Below are 20,263 nucleotides of genomic sequence, written 5' to 3'. Positions count from 1 at the left end.
TTATCAAAAGGCTGCCACCATACTAGTATGCCGTATGTTAGGATTGGTCTGACAATTGCTGTGTAAAGCCAATATACGATAGATGGGGAAAGACCCCAACTTAGTCCAAACGAACTATCTACATATGTAGCTAAAATAAATCATTTTCGGAATCTCATTACTCCACAAACTAATAATTCACCACACACCCCTATTATATCGATGGTTTTCAAGAAAAGTGGCATAATTCAAAAATAAAAATGCGACACCACTTCTGAGTAGGGTCAGTTTTCTAGATAAGTGACGCGCCAATTCGATCACCTGACAAAACGACTCTAACGCCATCTCTCAGAATTGCTTCAAGATTCGCTTATGACGCTTTTCCAGATAAAAATATATAAACTCTGTAGTTGATTTTTGCTTTTAACGGCAAAACTCCGAATTTTGAGTTGTGTCGCTTTTCTTGAAAACCATCGATATGACCTTCTCAATTTTACCTCCTATTCTATGACCCCCTCACTTTTACCTCCTAGTCTCTGACCTCCTCGCTTTTACCTCCTACAAGCAGCGCTCACTCTCCCTAACCTAAACAATTAGATTTACTTATGCATCACTTAAATAACAGCCACTCTTGAGGATTGGGTGAAGTTCAACTAAACAATCGAAAATTCCGCATATCGTATTTTTTATATACATTTTTTATGAACATAAACTCACAAGTAACTACTAGATAATATTCGAATTTAATAACTCAGGTGCTTTTGTTTATACATTCCTTCTTTACTACATTTTCTCCTAACCCGATCGGCACTCCTTTATCTTATCGCCCGTCAAAGCAAAAAAAAAATGTATGTATGTATGTATGCATGCCCATATTGGCTGTTAAATTAAGAGGCGGCAACCAAAAATAAATTTTACTTCTTCATCAGCATATTTTTGCATACAAACATATAAAACATTCATTTCAGGGTGCTGAAGCGGAAAAAGCGCTAAGGAGATATAGGAAAAGAAAAAAAAAAAATATCGCAAAACAGTAAAAAACAAAAACAAAAAATGGTCGCAAATATGGCGGGCAGCATAAAGTGAATGTGAAACGTTCGGCAACAGTGAACAGCCAGAGCCAGAGTCGCAGCGGCAACCGCCACAGCGACAGCCTACAACAAAGCAGACAGACAATGTGGCAGACAGTGGCAATTTCGTTATACGTATTTATAAGCGAGCACAACACACACACACACACGCACAAACACAGAGGCGCTGAAATAAATTATACACACACACACACATGCATATAAGTGTGTGCTGCACATATTCTGTATGTACTGGCTTGCTTGCCCGCATATGAATGTTTGCAGCGACAATTCGGCATTTTCGAGTGGCAGCCGCACATTTTTGTAATAAAGGCAGGAAATGCCTACATTAATTTGCTTAAAAATAGTTTGATTGATAAGTCATTTGTTTTTCTTAGACAAAGTTTTTGTTGTTATGTACAAGTATGCAGTATGCAGAGCACATAAACTATTAAAATGTAAGCGCACTGGTAGTCGGCGCGCAATTATCTCAATTATGCTTGCAATGCGCTCGAAAATATCTACTCCGAACATTTGGAATTCATAATTTGTGTACACAATTTTGGCAAGACCCACCACCAATCTGTTGCAGGCGAATGTGTGCCACTACATAAATACATAATGGCGTCGTAGATGAGTAATAAGAGTATTTTAGACAAATAATAAAATGACACTTGAAGATAAATTTGTATTTTATATTGATTTTAAAGAAAAACTTCTTTTTATATTTATTTAATGAGATTTGTCATCTGCTTGGTGCATGCCTGCTGTGAATTATTGAGGGTATCAGGTTTTCAGCTGCAGCGGGCTGCATCAAATAAATACATACATATGTATATATGTATGTGCATACATGTAAGTGTGTTCATAAGTACAACGATGGCTACTTCCATAGGCACACCTATTTCTTTTTAGCATTTTTAAGATTACTTTTCAGTTACGAACTACAGGGTGGCGCACGAATCGTGCTACTAAAACAAAACGTAATAACTTTTTTTCTGTGTGAGTAATCGGCTTTTTTATTTTTTTATTTTGCAGATTAGTATTTACATTTACAAAAAATGGAGGCTTGGGATACCGAAAAGAGGATTTGGATAGTGCAGCGGTACCATGCTTTGCAGTCCATCATTTCCGTCCAAAGGGAATTTAGGCGGGAGTTTGGCGGCACTCCCCCGAGCAGATGGACCATTATGAGGCTGGTGAACATGTTTGCTGAATCTGGAAGCATCGCACGCAGACCGTACCATCGAGATCCCCATGTTCGGGTCGAAGCCACAATCGCGGCTGTAGCATCGTCAATTCAGGCAAATCCAAGAGTGTCGACTCGTAACTTGTCGGCGCAAATTGGAGTTAGCAGACGGTCATTGCAGCGGATAGTTCATGATGACTTAAACTTGTTTCCGTACAAAGTTCAAATCACAAGCAAATTAAACCCTCTGGATTTGACTATTCGCCTGGAATTTTGCCAAAAAATTATTGAAATGGCCGAAGAAGACAACAACTTCATAAATTGCTTGTTTATGTCTGATGAGGCCCATTTTGATCTAAACGGCAATGTAAACAAGCAAAATTGCCGTATATGGAGTCAATCAAATCCGCAAATACTCCATGAGATGGAACTGCACCCAGAACGAGTCACAGTGTGGTGCGCAGTTTCATCAAGGTGCATTGTCGGGCCATACTTCTTCGAAGAAAACGGTGTAACAGCGACTGTAAATGGGGATCGTTATTTAAACATGTTGAAGGAGTTTTTTTATCCAGAACTGCGGCGAAGACGTATCCCTTTTAACAGCATTTGGTTCCAGCAAGATGGAGCAACTGCACATATAGCCAGACCGGTTATGGAGGAGCTCCAACGAAAATTTAGAAATAAATTGATATCCAGAAATTCCACTTTCCGTTGGCCCCCAAGGTCACCTGACCTCACTGCACCAGATTTTTTTTTATGGGGTTATCTCAAACAAGAGGTGTATAAAGCAAAACCAAGTAATTTGACTGAATTGAAGCAGTCCATCACAACAATAATTGAGGCGATCCCGACTTCAACCCTTCAGTGCGCAATGAACAATTTTCTCATCAGGTGTCGCATATGCGTGAATGAGCATGGAGGTCATTTACGTTCTATTATTTTCAAAACTAATTAGTTACATAAAATAAAATTGAATTATCTATACAATAAAAAAACAAAAAGTTAAATACATTGATTAGAAAAAAAGTTATTACGTTTTGTTTTTGTAGCACGATTCGTGCGCCACCCTGTACATCTGTGTGTATAATAATCACTTGACAGCTTTCTATAGGAACATAATACACTTGTGCTCACACAATTAAGCTGCTTCATATTTTTACAATATTCGCAAGATTTTTCAACACCCTTTTCGTTGATTTCGTATACATTTATTATTCATTGTATAATAAAAAACTTATAAATTAATGTCCCAAATTTAACGAGCGATTCACAAGAATTTAATAAATTTCAAAAAATTTTCATCCAACTTTTCAACTTTTTAATCAGAATTTTTAGCAGCTTAATACCAATTCCAGTTTAGTATATAAAGGCAAGTTTGAAGTCACTCAAAAATGTCGTGCATTTTTGACAAGTTTTCTGTGGACGTTGTTGAGAATTTTCTTCCATACAAAGCACGTGTTCGAAAGTCTTTTAGATGCAAGAAAATGCTCTAGGTTAGGTTAGTTTGACCTGGCTGGCTGAAAGCCATCACATAGACCTATTGATCCTTAGTGTTACCAGATGGAGCTAGACCCTTACGTTTCTTTGTAGTAGACATCTTGTAACATTTACGTCTGCGTCTTTTGCGAATCTAAGTAAACTTTGGAGATCCATCCCCGAGAGGTACTCTAACTTCTCATATTGTAAAGCTCCTAAGCATTTTAATCTGGTTCTAGCTAATGCAGGGGCACAACATAGAAGGTGTTCTAGCGTTTCCCTCTCTTCTAGTTCATTGCAAAATCTGCAGTTATCGTTGTTTGTAATTCCCAACTTGTATGCGTGCGCCGCTAGCAAATTGTGGCCTGTCAGCATACCTACGATAGTTTTGCTTTCTTTTCTAGGCAGAGCTGGTACGGATCGGACGTATTTAACTGCATTCCGTGCACATGATTTTCGCGGTTTTGCGAGTGGCTAGATTATTTCACCTCCTATCTACCCGTATTTTCTTGTCCGCAGCGATGCCTTTGAATACCGTATTTAAAGGTTTTAGTATGTCGTTTTCTTTTTCGAATTGTCTGTAAGCAGCGCTTTTGGCAATCTCATCTACAATTTCATTTCATACAATGCCCTTATGCCCCTGCTTCCCTGCTTTTTAGAACATTTTTAGATGAAATTTCATGTGAGTTTATTGCTTTTATCGCAGCTTGGCTGGCGTTGTTTGATGCCTTTGCGAATGATATTTTCGCAGCCTTACCTAAAGCAAAAACTTCTGCTTGAAAGATACTGCAGTGGTCGTCCTGAAGTCTTTAACACCGACGTCTTGCTCGAACTCATAGAAGCTGAGCCAAATTTGACAGTCGATATGATAGCTGAGAGGTTAAATTCATCGCATGGAACAGTTCACAGGCCTCTGGCTCAGTTCGGAAAGGTTTCAAAGCTGGGAAAATGGGTTCCGCATAGACTTTCCGCCGCCAACCTTCAGCAGAGAGTGAATGTGTGTTCTCAGCTGTTGCAACGGCTTGAAAATGAAAGTTTTTTGAACCGTATCGTTACTGGTGATGAAAAGTGGGTCCTTTACAATAATCCTGCTCGCAAACGCCAATAGTTAGATAAAGTTGAAACACCAGAACCGACCCCTAGAGATGGCTTTCACCCCAAGAAGATTGTCCTGCCTATTTGGTGGGAAATGGCCGGTATTGTTTATTATGAACTTCTGGAACCAAACCAGACTATAACTGCTGATTATCATTCCCATCAGCTATAAAACCTGAATGAGGCACTTAAAAAAATCGACCGTCTTTAATGAATAGACGCAAAGTTTTGTTTCACTACGACAACGCAAGATCTCATACCGCAAGGCAAACATTAGGCATCCGAGCTAATGCCGCATCCACCATACTCTCCGGATATTGCACCTTGTGATTATCACCTTTTCCGTCGACTTCAATCCCATATGGGCAACAAGAAGTACTCCTCAAAAGAAGCTATAAAAAGGGACTGAAAATTTGTGCACTAATGGGAGATGTTCGCTTATGAGAAAAGTGTAAAATACGTTAATAATATGTTATGGAAAGATTAACGTGGTACAGAAGCGTTGTCCGCTCAAGGGAGAATTTTTTTTTTTTTTAATTCTTAAGGTTTTGTGGTATGCACGGGAAAAAGTGTCCGCATATGGGAGGTGTTCATTAGAAGATCGTACACTGTATGTGGAATATAATAAAACTGATTGATTTACTTCCATTTTTCTCGTCATTTTTACGAACTTGAACACGGATAATTCAAAATCAACTTGACAACGCTCATCCACACATTTTTCAAAAATGTTACCCGGTTAGAATGCAATATTTTGTGTAAAGTATCTGTCCCTCTATCAGTATTCTAACAAGATTTGACGCAGCACAAAAAAAAGTTATATTTTTACAAACGTTTACATCAAAGGAATCATCTGATTTCCCATAACCGCAGATTAAGTTTTAAAATTTCTTCAATTTATTGGCGAATCCCCTTGTAAACAGTTATGAGTCAAAAGCCTTAATGCTTCACATTTTCTCTGGTGACATTTTTGCCTGACATCTCCCCGACATTCTCGCAAACATAATTACATATTTATCGTTACATCTATACAGTAATTCTCAACTATCTTTTATTTTTTAAAAAATTCTTAGGACTGGCTCATTTTACATACATAATACGAAAACTCAAATTCAGTCGCGATCCCTCAATAAAAATATATGTAAGTTAGTCTATGAAATTCACCGCCACTGTATTTACATATGTAACGCAAATTTTTCATACATCTTTCTATCTGACCACCGAAGGTGCTAGAAAGGCGATTGATTATCTTTGTATCTATAAGCGATAGTGCCTCTTTGGCATGTGTGCACCATACGGTAGCTCACAATAGAGCCGAAAGTGCATGGGGAACCATGAATATCATTCAGTTCCAATTTTTTATTCACACCCATTGCGGACATTTTCTCGGAGAAACTAACTAATCAGTTGCGGCCACTTAAAGATATTTTCTTCGAAATAATACGAGTACGAGTATATGCGTGTAAATTTATTAATAGAAAGTAAATCTGAGATTGTGAAATTATATGTACATATACATATGTACGTATGTATGCATGTAAGTTAGGGCGGGGCAATTTTTGTCGAAATCGTTTCTCGCAGATGCATGCAATTTTAAGAAAAAAAGTCCACTAGTGCATAGCTCTAAGAACAATTTCGAACCTGCCAAATTTTAAAAGAAGCTACTTTTAAGGGGGGAAGTCCATGTATGTAGAAGCCGCAAAATCGGTCATTTTTTAAACATATTTTTAAAGGTGATAAAATATTTATATTATTTTGAAGCTTTAACACAACTTCTTTTAACCTTTCGAGAGTACAAAAAAAATTAAAAATTTTTTTTTTTAAATGGCGGCACTGGAATATTTCTTGTCGGCTGCCTACGACGCGAGGTCCCACACTGCTCTATTTATTACTCTTAATCTATCGATCTGAAACAAAAAAATTAAATTTGTTTTTTTTATAACATATTAGCGGAAAGAATGAACCTATAAAATTAAAAAAACAAGTATAAAATAAGCCTTTGAACAGAAGTCAGAATTTAGGGCTATTTTATTCAAATTTTTAACCCCAAAAAAGTAATTTATCAACGCGAAATATCTGAAACTTTAGGTTTATCCTTCTGATAGTAATGTACAGAGAGGCCTCACCAAACATCAAACAAATCGGTTGTTAACTTTTTGAGTTACAATACGAGCAGTTTTTAAAAATACAGTTTCGAGATAAATGAGTTTAAAGTTTGAAGTACAGGAGCGCGCGGACCGCTCTCTACATAGTTAATGGGCTATAGAAGCTATAATATTAGGAATTGCCGCATGAAAATTGCACGGTATATTCCTAAGATACTATACTTTCAAAATATCGAAAAAAAAATGGATTGTTTTTTCATTAGTACGATTAATTAATACGTAGACAATATGAAGATTAATATTGACCAAAGTATTATGAATGTTTTTTTTGGTGCCAATAATTTATAACTATTTTTTATTTAAAAAAATTTTTGATAAAGCTACAAAGCTAATTTTTAAAACTTTTTAATATTGCAATAAATACAAAGAACAAATCAAATACTTGGGTAAAATTTTGGATAGCAAATTCACCTTTGTAAGACATATAGATTTCATTTTGACAAAAGCAAAAAAAATGTTCTTTAGCTATTGTAATTTATTAAGAAGGCAGGGTGGACTATCGAACTGTATTAAAATAAATATTTACAAACAAATAATTAGACCAATCATATCTTATGCTCATCCGATATGGTTGAACATTTCGTCGAGCCAAATGGAGAGACTCAGACGGTTTGAACGATATGTTTTAAGAATTTGTAGCGGTCTTAACCGCCAACCTTACAGAAGTGGTACTTTTCGGAAAAGAGTTTCTAATAAAAGTTTATATGAAAAATGTAAAATATCACGCATATAGACTTTTTCTTAATGAAATCGTCAGTAAGATTTGTTGATAAACTGACATTCATAGAAAATGAACTGATAAACAAATATCCGTCAAAGGCAAGGGAAATATCATTACCTCTAACAGAAAAACATTTATCACCAATATATTTAAAAATACTAAAAAATAATAATATGTTACATAAAAATGGTAAAGCAATCTATTATCATAGGCGATACAATACTTACAACTTCAACGATGAAAATTTAGTTTATAACATTGATCAATTTATAGCCAAATAAATTATAGAAGTTTAATATATGTTATCTCCTTTTTAAGCCCTTTTTGGGAGAATATAAATAAGTTTTAAAATTATGCCAAAGACATTCCAAATAATAATGATAACCTATTGTATAATCAAAAGAAAAATAAGTTTTAAACTCCTAGATAAATACAAATGTACGTTAGGATAACGCTAAACAATCTAATTTTATCATAACTTTGTAAACTCCTATGTTAAAATGAGTTTGGGCAATAAATGAAATGAAATGAAATGAAATGAAACAATATTGTAATAGAAAAAGTGACTCCATGTAATTTTTTTTTTATATGTAAATCCAACTAAAACTTGCAAGAAAATTAAAAATAATTGAATTTTACCATATTTTAAAAATTTATTTTAACCCTTTAAAGCACGAATTAATAAAACGTCGAAAAAAACTTGGGAAACGGAGGAAATAGCTTTATTTAATTATTAATAAGACACATTAAAAAAAATAAATAAATAAAATGTATATTTTTGTTTTACGGAACGATGTATAAAACCTAATTGTCCATACTTCACAGTTGAAATGTAGAAAAATTATTATCCATGAGTATTCCGACTCCATGAAAATATTTGTTTTTGTCAGAAAGTATGTGCGTTTTACTCGGTTATAATTTTTTGATAATGACTCACTCACACTTCAATCCTACTTTTTCATTCACTTGCACAAAAGTGAGGTTATTTCGAAAAGTCCTAAGATCGTAGACAATTTTTAACGTTTAACTATGGCTAATCATATATTTGATGGGTAACAGTGTGAATTATTTTATAATCATTAATTTTTTTTTTTAATTTAAAAGTTCGAGCCAAGAAGCACCGAGAAATTTGGTAACTACTAAAACACTCAGGCTAAAAAGCTCATTGTATTTAAAGCTCTGAAAAGTGTAAGGGTAGATAGTCAAGGAGGAAAGGAGCGAAGTATATTAACAGAAGGAAAAGGATAGAATAGAGGAATAGACTTAGTTAGAACTGTGAGAATTTTCCAGATTATTTAATAAATCTGAAAATACCCTCCAGTTTGAAAGAACGAATATTACTCATTCTCATGACATCGGAACCCAAAATTCGTCACCTCGCTCTAGCAAATGCGAGACACTCACAGGAAATGCTCAGTACCATCCGCCTCCTCTAAGCAAGACAGGCAAATCGGATCTTCAAAGATTCCAAGGGTGGTCATATGTTGATCCCATGGATTGTGTCCTGTAATAATACCTACCATCAACCGAACGTCTTTTCTTTCAGGTCTTAGAAGAAAGTCCGACAGTTTTCAGTTCGGGCTTGCCACAAAAAACTTTGCAGTCCTGCAGCGTTCCAGACCGGACGATCGCTCTTTATGTAAGTTGTATACATAATCTGGTACATGTGGGGAAACCGTTGATCCACAGTTGGCCAATTCATCGGCAATTTCATTCGCTTGATCCCCGCAGTGTCCTGGAACTATATAACTAAGTACGAGTTTATTCTGTCTTACAACGGAATTAAGCTTCTTCTTACATTCTAGAACAATCTTTGAGGTTTGCTTTGCGTTCTCCAGAGCCTTTAGCGGCGCCTGACTATCACTAAAGATTCCAAACTGTTTTATATACCTATAATATTTAATAATACTTAATTAAAAAAAAAAATTGAATCAAAACTGCAATACCATATATGGGCCCATACGCGGTAAGGAGCTAATATTTTTTTCTAATCATAATTTTTTTTCACACTTAAAAACGTACTAACAATTATTTTGGTTTTAGATACTTTTCTTAATTACAGTAGGAGGAGCATTTTTCTACTTTCTATATTCTTCTTTTAAAATTTGACTTTAGAATGTGCTAAGCACGACGTCGAGAAAAATAGTTCCATGCAAGTTGGCCCACCTTAATGCAAGTATTATTTATAAGTATGAATATAGCAATTGCATTCGAATATCAATTTTTCATTTGGTCATATGTACTTATGGTAGACTGCGTCAATCGACCCATCTCATTTCACTCAGGAACAGATTTAATTCTATTTAGGTCACAAATTTTCGGTACACTTAAAAGTACAAAATATATGGGCGATCGCGTCATAAAATCTCTTGTCCATTCCATTGCTGTGAATCGAAGGAGCAGGCTATAAAAATTTAGCTAACATGACGCTTAACCATCATTTACATAAGAGAACGCAGGTCCCGTACCCATTAATTTGTATTCAAAATTCAAATTACACTGGGTAGATCGAAATTCGAATAAAATTGCTCGCTTGCTGGAAGAATGTTATAACCCAAAAATTAAAAAAATTAAGACAAATATGTAGAAATTATAACCTGCTGTTCTTTTATGTTGTTTGGGAAATATAATATCGCCAACCTATAATAATCTTCCTGTATCCTTACTTTTACTTAAGACGCATAGTAAATTGAAAACTTTGAAGACGTGCTTTTTAGCTTTCTTATTCTTGAAATATGACGAACGATATATTTCATTTGATCTTTACCGATAAACTTACGAGGAGTGATCGCTTGGTGCATCTAGCGAGCTCCATCATATCGAATTTAGTTCGGCTAAATCACGGCCTGAAATAAATTTTGTATTTCTAATAAACTATCGCTCAAAAACTATAATTCAAAAGCATTCTAAACGTCATACAGTTGCATACGTCTCAAAAAATTTGCTTGAAGCCTTGGAATATTGAAATAATAGGACTATGAATAAGTTCGTTTCGGTTTTACAACAGATGGCGTAACTTGATTATTATTCCATCGATCCACATTTCCAAACATTCATTGGAGAGCTACTGTCGTAAGGCACAAACGTCAGTATAAGTTTTTTATTTGAAGCGTAAACAACAATATTTTTACCACACTTGAAAATGTCGAATTTCGTGCCAAATAATGTGTTTTTGCGGGGAATTCTTCTTCATTATTTTAATATGAAGAAAAAAGCAGCCGAAAGTCATCGTATCTTGGTAGAAGTTTATGGTGAGCATGCTCTATCTGAGCGAACGTGCCAGAAGTGGTTTGCACGCTTTAAAAGTGGTGATTTTGGCTTGGAAGACGAAGAACGCGAGGGTGCGCCGCCAAAGTTCATGGATACCGAATTGGAGGAATTGCTCGATCAAGATCCGGCTCAAACGCAAGAAGAGGTTGCAAAAACTTTGGGAGTTGATCAATCAACCATTTCCAAACGTTTAAAAGCCATGGGAATGATCCGAAAGGTAGGCCATTGGGTGCCGTATGAATTGAAGCCAAGAGACGTTGAACGCCGTTTTATGGCATGCGAACAACTGCTTCAACGGCACAAAAGAAAGGGTTTTTTGCATCGAATTGTGACTGGCGATGAAAAGTGGGTCCATTACGACAATCCAAAACGTCGGGCAACGTATGGATACCCTGGCCATGCTTCAACATCGACGTCGGCGCAGAATATTCATGGCCTGAAGGTTATGCTGTGTATCTGGTGGGACCAGCTGGGTGTTGTGTATTATGAGCTACTGAAACCGAATGAAACGATTACGGGGGATGTCTACCGACGACAATTGATGCGTTTGAGCCGAGCACTGCGAGAAAAACGGCCGCAATACGCCGATAGACACGACAAAGTTATTTTGCAACATGACAATGCTCGGCCACATGTTGCACAAGTGGTCAAAACATACTTAGAAACGCTCAAATGGGATGTCCTACCCCACCCGCCGTATAGTCCAGACCTTGCGCCATCCGATTACTATCTCTTCCGATCGATGCAACATGGCCTGGCTGACCAGCACTTCCGTAATTACGATGAAGTCAAAAAATGGATCGATTCGTGGATTGCGGCAAAACCGACCGAATTTTTCACAAAGGGAATCCGTGAATTGCCAGAAAGATGGGAAAAAGTAGTAGTAAGCGATGGACAATATTTTGAATATTAAATTTGTAACCATTTTACGTCAATAAAGTTTCAAATTACGAAAAAAACCCGCACGAACTTATTCATAGTCCTATTACATAAAACCAGTTTGCTCTAATAACGTCACAATTCAGTTTAATTTGTTATTTTTTAACCAAATCTGGCGACTATTTTCTTCCAACTCAATAAACCCCGAAATTATGTTCCAATTTTTATGGCACAAAAAATCTTAATAAAAAAACTCGAAATTCTAACTTACAAGATGCGCTCGCATGTCCAATACGCACTTTTATACATACATACCTACGCTACATATGAGGGCACACATCTGCTAGTCGATATGTTAAATGGCACTAAAGGGATGCTGCGCTGTGGGACCGGATATGAGCGCCGGGTGGTATCAACATACATATAGTATGTGCCATGCCAAAGGGCGTGCATCTCAAGTGGACATCACATTTATAGAGAGATGCTTACAAAGTATAGCGTAGATAGCACAATCATGCTCTACGTATGCACATTAATTATCGAATTGAGTACTGAAAAGAAGAAAGTTTACAACTAATTTGGGTGGCAATAAATTGCGTGCGCATTTTTCAACACTCGTTTATTGTGGGAAATCAATCAGGTTTTTGCAGCAGTGCCAACCAAAAACAACAAAAAAAAAAAAAAAAAAAAAAAAAAAAACAAGTAAATTCAAACTCAAAAGCTGTCTTTTTCCACGATGCTGAGAATTGCGTTGCAGAAAATTGGATGCGGTTAGTATTCTCAACAACAATTTACTCTATAAATATTTGCTGATTGCAATCTCTCTTCAGCCATACGTTCCCCTCACACGCAAACTAGCTTATGCTCAAACTCACACTTTCAATTAAATTGTCTATTGATGAGTTGCTATTAATCACCATTGCTTTTAATGTTTGCATCGAGCTTAATTAAGCAATGAATTTAGCATGCATTCACACATACATACAAACACATGCATATGTGCATACAAGTCAACGCGTGTTTAGAGTTGAATTGCCCTCCCTTCCACTCTCAACACTCACATCTCCACCCACACATTATTAGTACAATTGGCGCTCTGGAAGAGATGGTTGAGGTGTGCCGTTGAGCGCAGTGGGGTGATTTTAATTGAGCTCCACTCGCTCACTTACTAACTCGTTGACGTGTGAGAACTTGAACAGATTTTTAACATAAAAATCCTATAAATAAGCGGCTAGATAATTATCTGTCCGAGAGAGAGCCTGCTTTGTTAATCAAATACTTGAGTGTATATCAGTGCAAATTTATCTATTGTTGTTGTTGTTTGAGGTTATTTGCAATTATACTCGTAAGTACATTGTCTTGCAATATGTACAGTGTTAGACAAAATATATTGAACTAAGAATTGCATAAACTTATTACCATATAACTTTAAAAAATTGGCAAATAAAATTAAAAAAGCCCTTAAGATTAATTGCTATACATTTTTTTCATAATCGTATTCAATTTGAATTATTATCAAAATTTTTTTTACAAATTTGCAACAATCATACAGAAATGCCGCGATAAAGCAAGGCAAGTTATAGCAGTATACCAGCTGATTTGTTTTTTGGTTTCTTTCGCCTTGTACATTGCGATGTTAGCACAAAATGAAAGGAAGAAACCCCGTTCTATTTTACACTACTCTACTTGCTTTTGTCGTGACATTATAATATACAAAACGTTGTGGTTGGTCTAGTGCCACCATCTTTAATAGATCACCTTGCGAAAAATCATATTACCATACACTCGTCGTGCTTGACAAAAAGACCGTTACTTGTACACGGTTCTACATGTGATGTGTAGTTTAGGCATTCCCAGGCATAATAATATTTTATTTGATGAAATAATAATAATTCAATGAAATAATAAATAAAAAGAAAATATTTGTCGAAGCTCAAGTGAGTGTAAAAGTTGTGGCCCGTTTAAATTGTTTAATATGTTCGCCAAAATCTAGTGTAATTTTGTAAAATTTGTAACAAGCATTCAGTTCAATTGGAAAAATGATTTATTAACGATTACAAGAAAGACTTAACTCAGCAAGATATTATATCAAAAAGTGTTCATTAAAAAAAAACAGTACCTATGTTTCATAATAAGCAAGTTAAGGCTAGATGAAGCCGTGGAATCTCATTATCGAGAAAGACGTCTTAAAGTTACAAAGCGACAAGAAGGTGTATACTCGAAAATATAGCGTGCAAATGAAGCGGCCAAGCATATTTAAAGCTCTAATCGTAAAAGTAAGTACCAGGACAGTGCAAGAAAGAGCATGTGAAGGTAAACTAAGAAGTTGTAAGTCAATAAAAAACCATTTGTTTCAGAAAAAAAAAACAATTAAAACGTTTTTAAATTGCTCCAGAATACATGAATCCAAATTTGGTTTTCAATACTCAGACGGAATATGCAGAGTTCGGCAACCACGAAATAAGCGCTTACACCCGCCATATTTTCAAGATCCATCATATTCTTAAGCAAGGCGGAAGGGAATCATGGTTTGAGGATGTTTTACTGGATTTGGCATTGAACCTCTGCACCGAATAAATATCATAGTAGATCGATTTAGGTATATTTAAAAATGTCCCGTAATGCTTCCCTTTAAAGAGTGGAGTATGCTACTATTATAGTCGTTCCAGCATGATAACGACACAAACCACACCTCAAACCACGTAAGAAAATGCATTGTAACTGAAAAAATTAATGTCCTTAAATGGGCAGCTCAGTCGCCGGACCTTAATCCCATAAAAGCTCTCTGGGATGTGTTAAGCAGGAAGATAGATAGAGAAGAAAGTGTAAATAGCGACAAAAATAATGATAGCAAAATATTTCTTTAGAAATCATTAACAACCTTATATCATATATGCCTCTATGCTTCTATCGAAATGCTTATCTGATTAAAAATAATGTACTGTAACTATTTTTTTTTATTATATTATTAAATAATAATAATTAGTCCAATGTGTTTTGTCGTACTTAATTTTGAATATGTGCAATTTTTTTCATGAACCGTAGCCGAATAGGTTGGTGCGTGACTACCATTTGGAATTTAGGGAGAGATCGTGGGTTCGAATCTCAGTGAAAGACCAAAATGAAAACAAAGTTTTTCTCTAGTTATTTTTTTTCTTTCTTTTTTCTCCGAGTGTATTTCTGCCATGAAAAAGCTCCTCCTAAAAAATATCTGCCTGTCGGGGTCGGCTTAAAACTGTAGGTCCCTCCATTTGTGGAACAACATCAAGACATATGCCACAAATAAGAGGAGGAAGTCGGAAAAACACTCAAAAAGGGTGTACGCGCCAATATATATAAGGCGGAATAAGTTCTACGATTGCATATTTTTTCTTAATATAACTACAAACATATTTCATCTTTATTTTTTAATTATTTTACTATATTCAAACTAATATTTGGCAGTGCAGGAAATGATAGTCTCAATAATAGGCTTCAGTTCCATATGTTTTGTCCGACACTGTACGTTAAGCGTTGTTAGTTCATGTGATTACCGTTGCGCCCGAATGGTATATTTTATTTGCCATAAACTCAAATTCGTTACACGAAACACCACTATACTCAGTCATACACACATATGTACATATGTGTGCATGAAAATCATGAAATCTCCTCTCTATCCTTTGCTCCTTTCTTCTTTCTTTCCCCACTCGACGCGCTCTATCATTTATTTTATGCATTTTTCGTATACTTAATACTAAAGTGCGATGAATTAGTTATTTACAAGAGATGTAACCAGTTTTGGTATGCTTGATTTGATGGTTATTCTTCACCACCACTTCCGCAACACTTCTTCCCCTCCGCATGCATATATTTACGAGTATATATACATATGTATGTATAATACATATATTCATTTATTACAATGTAGTGTTGCTGGTATTTGATCTTTGTTGTTTGGTTGGTCTTTGCATTGTACATCTATTATATGCTGGTTGTGTTACTGTAGGTGGATTAAGTGGATTATCGATTACACATCGGTTGGTTAAGGTTTTTCTTATTCCTTACTGTCGTTGGTATTACTGCAATCACCAATGCGCAAATATTTTATACAGGTAGGTAATATCGGTTTCAACTTGGTATTATCCTTTCACAGGTTATAAACTGCTGCGTAGTTTTTCTTGGGTAGATGGTTTACAAAATAAATCTTTTGCATTTTAAATTCGTGATTTTCCATTTAGTGTAAAGTAGAAACCTAGTTCGGTTTAGGCTTTGTACCTAACACTACCTGCATACGTACAGAGGAAACACGTTGATATGTAAATTTTTATAATAAAAAAAAATATATATATATATAGAAAACAATTGGAAGCTTTTACTGACCAATTTTAAAGTTAAAAGCTTGGTGGCAGGAACTATTTTTAGGCCATGTTGCAAAATGCGCGCTCAAAATGTACCAGCGTTTTCATGTGAGAACAATGCACAGTCCTTAACCACTGAAGTATGAGCGATGACTGTATCGTGCTAACATAACAGATTGGGCTTCTTTAGTTTATCACAAAAACGTGTTTTTAGATATTCGCTAGATATCCTTGCTTCCTTGATGAATGAATTAATGAATGAAAATGAAGTTGGCTCTTCCATCTCTTGGTCTTTTGTGCGCTCTACTCATCTCAGTATCCCAGCCAAACCCAGTTCCCTTAATAAACCTATGATAGAGCTGGGTTGGGCTGAGCGTGTATGTGCCTTTCCTCCGGCCGAGATATCTGAAACTTCTTCTCGCTTTACTGCCACATTCGTGATATTTGTGATACTCCAAAAGAATATGTCAGGGAAAAATATTAAAGCATTCGATTTATAAGCTTTTGTGCTAGACCAGATGGTGCGCAGTGAGCTCCTTCTGTGACTTCAAACGACTTCTTCCAGTTGGCCGAGCCAGCTTTATGTGGAAGAAAATTTTCAACATCGCGTGCAAAAAAACTTGTAAAATATCAACACAATTTTTAAGCGACTTTAAACTTTCATTTTGTGCAAAAATTCAATGGGCTATAAAACTGATACGCAGAAATATTATGGAAATCCTGGTACAAAAGTTGAATTGACGAAATTTTTTCTGAATTTTATACAAAGTTTAGAAGTTTGATTTATACGAGTAAGATTTTGTGCCACACAATGATTTCTATTTTTATAAAGAATGAACGAAATAATTTGCGAATATTGTAGAAAGATGAGACTCAATGAGTTGAGTGCATTGTGTATTGTCTATAGAAGTTCGAAAATGCTAATTATTTTCATTTCTTACTTAAGGGCGCACTTCTCAATTGGACAAAAATCTATTTATTAAAAAATCTTACGTGAATCTCTAGCTGTTGTTATTTATAGTCTAACATAAAAAGTAATTCGGTTATCCAAGTGTCTTTTTAAAGGCTTGAAGGGGTTAAAAAGCGACTGTTTCGTATTCGTTCAATAAGTAAAACTGGAAAAAATAGTTAATTTCATGAGGTTCGCGGCATCAATTTTCTATATAAAGTAAATATTAGTTACCACACATTTTTATAAAAAATATAAAGTTGGATCACTTTAGCAAAATAAAAATAAATAAATCAAAGATTCCTGATTTAAAATTGGTACCATAAACACAAAAGTGTATGACGACGTTCAATCGGAGCGCTGGGCGAAACATAGATTTATTACAAGCGGAGACTAATGATTAGTTGGCACAGTAGACTTCTCATGAAACGAAATCGAGGAAAGACTACAAAGAATATAGGTTTCGATGATGCACGTCATTCACATCGATTACTTAATTACAGATCGATTATCGATTAGACGCTTTTTCGAAGTAGAAACCGACTGCATTTGGCGAGGAAAAAGTTCTCTTTAACCTGATTGGCATCGACAAGACAAGGCAAGATTTAATAATTAGGTTACGAATTTATTCCTCTTACAGCATATTCCATAGACTTAAACACCTGAGAAAATTTACTGTGAACATTAAGAAATGAATCCATATTTGAGTCATATGAAGAGGTATTCAAGGCAACAAGCATCTATTTTGAGCGTCTACAAAATCGTATTATTTTTATTTAGTTATAATCTAGAAAATATAAAAATTTCCTGTCAGTACATTTCATTCAGTAACTGCGTAAATCCAGATTTAGATAGAGCAAAATGCATGTTATCCCTTCAACACGATAGCAGTTGCTGAATTAGATGCATATATTGCTCTTACTCGATCTAATACAAAAACATCATCATTTCGGAGGCTCCTAAGGTTATACTAAAATGCATACATTCAAGTTAGAATGGCGAATTAATCGTCCCAAAATCTCACTGTATAGGGATTTTAAGTTAATTAACAGATACTTAGACTGATAAGAAAGTATCGCATGAAGAAATCGTAACGACAAAAGACATACAAGTTTCAAGCGCTTTCATCTAAATCCATATGATTCCCCCATAGAAAGACTGCATATTCAAATTTGGCTCGTACCCGAGATGAAAACAGCAGCTTAAGCGCATACAAATCGGCGAAATCTGAGCTAAAGCGACGAATGAATGCAAGCATGGACTAAGAATTTTCGATAACGTAATTAAATTGACTATGAAAATAAACTTGGCATCAAAAACTACTCAAAGGTCGATATCTCATTTCAGGGAAAGGTCACTAATATAATAACAAGCATCGGTGGCCGTAGCCGAATGATTTGAAAAAACCTAATAATGGAAAATGTTTTTTATAAAAGCATTTGCCGTCGGCAGGCAATGTCAAACTTCCGAGTGTAGAAGCTCCTCATAAAAAGTACTTTTATTTGTGGAAAAACAGCAAGACGCACACGCCTTCAGCTTGAGTTTGGACTGATATAAATAAAGGGTTTTCCCATAACAGGTGCAATATATCGCTATCGAGAGATGATTAACGATTTTTTATGGCCGGAATTGGGTGGTATTGATCTGGACAACGTTTATTTTCAACAAGACAACGCTACATGGCACACAAGCAACGAAACCAGTGATATTTTACGGGAAAAGTTTCCGGACCGTCTTATCTCTCGAAGAGGTGATCAAAATTGGCCAGCGAGATCTTGTGATTTAACACCTTATGACTTTTTTCTTAGAGGTCACATGGAAGAGAAGGTCGACGCCAACAGCCCAGGGTCGTTTCAAGACCTCACAGATGGAATTCGGGAAGCTATCGAGGACATAGGGCAGCCACTTGCAATTCGGTTATGGAAAATTTCACGAAAAGGATATTTTCCTGTAAGCGTAGTCGGTCATTTGCCTGATGTTATTTTCCATTACTAATGGCATACCTTCGTCTTTATTATGAAATAAACATCCTATTAAAAAATTGCATAAAAAGTTCTTCTATTTATGGAAAAACAGCAAGACGCACACGCCTTCGGCTTGAGTTTGCACGGGCACATATTGGCAAGGGAATGGACTTCTGGTTTAAAGTTTTATTAACTGACGAGGAGAAGAGAAGCACGGCGGTAGTAGTGTAATGGTTTCGGGAGCTATAGCTGCATCTGCCGTTGGAAAGATGATTTTTATTCAAAGCACTATGAACCGATATAAATATAAAACCATGTTGGAATAACATTGGAAGCCATCAGTAGAGCGTTTGGGTCTTGGGCAAGGTTAGATTCTTCAACAATGACAATTTTCAACTAAGTGTCAAAGAATGGCCCATACATTACGCACACAGATAACTAAATACACCGCAATAGAGCCCGAATCTAAATCCAATAAAGCATGTTTGGAAGCATTTGGAGCATTTAGAAAGAAAATTTCGACTAAGTATAGTAACTGACGCAAAATCGACAAAGAAAGAGTTGATGGAGGTATGGAACCAAATAACGCATTGATGTTTACCCAACTAGTTGGATAAACCCACGACTCCTTCAAGCAGTGATTGAAAAGGGTGGTGGACCTACTAAATACTAAAAGTATTCAAAAAAGCTAGTTTTAAAATGAATGAATTGGTTTTTTTTTTATTTAATTGAATTGTATGTAGACTTTTTTATGTTTTGTTGCTTTTTTTTTTGTTATAAAGCAAGGAAAATAATTAAATTTTTTGTAAATTCATTAACAGTTTTTCCAATTATTTATACCTTCTGGGAAATATGAAAATATGCTGTTATATATAGACTTGGATTCTTCACCGTATATACATATATCGCACCCTAAATACAAAAGGGTCACAACTCAAAATTTTCCACACTCGAGCTTGACTTGTTTACAGTAGCACAGAAAACAAACTATGTGACATATCACGCTGAAAATTGCCTTGTAAGCTTATCATAGACCTACCAAAAAAACAAAAAATTTATTTTTGCCCTATGTCATCCGCGGACCGTTTTATTGATAACGTCTCGTTCATATTTGAGCAAAAGGTACATTTTGAGTTGTGACCCTTTTGTATTTAGGGTGCGATATG

The 20,263-nt window shown here is 35.6% G+C and overlaps 1 protein-coding gene across 2 annotated transcripts in view; it reads right to left on the bottom strand.

The window, feature by feature from the left end:
• LOC128866739 (protein dead ringer) overlaps window positions 1-20,263 on the bottom strand; it is a 157,105-nt gene that overhangs the window by 72,355 nt on the left and 64,487 nt on the right. The window lies entirely within an intron of this gene.

Source organism: Anastrepha ludens, chromosome 6 (assembly GCF_028408465.1).
Source record: "Anastrepha ludens isolate Willacy chromosome 6, idAnaLude1.1, whole genome shotgun sequence".
NCBI lineage: Eukaryota > Metazoa > Arthropoda > Insecta > Diptera > Tephritidae > Anastrepha > Anastrepha ludens.
Note: the sequence above shows the minus strand (reverse complement) of the source record. Positions and strands in the feature narration are given on the sequence as shown.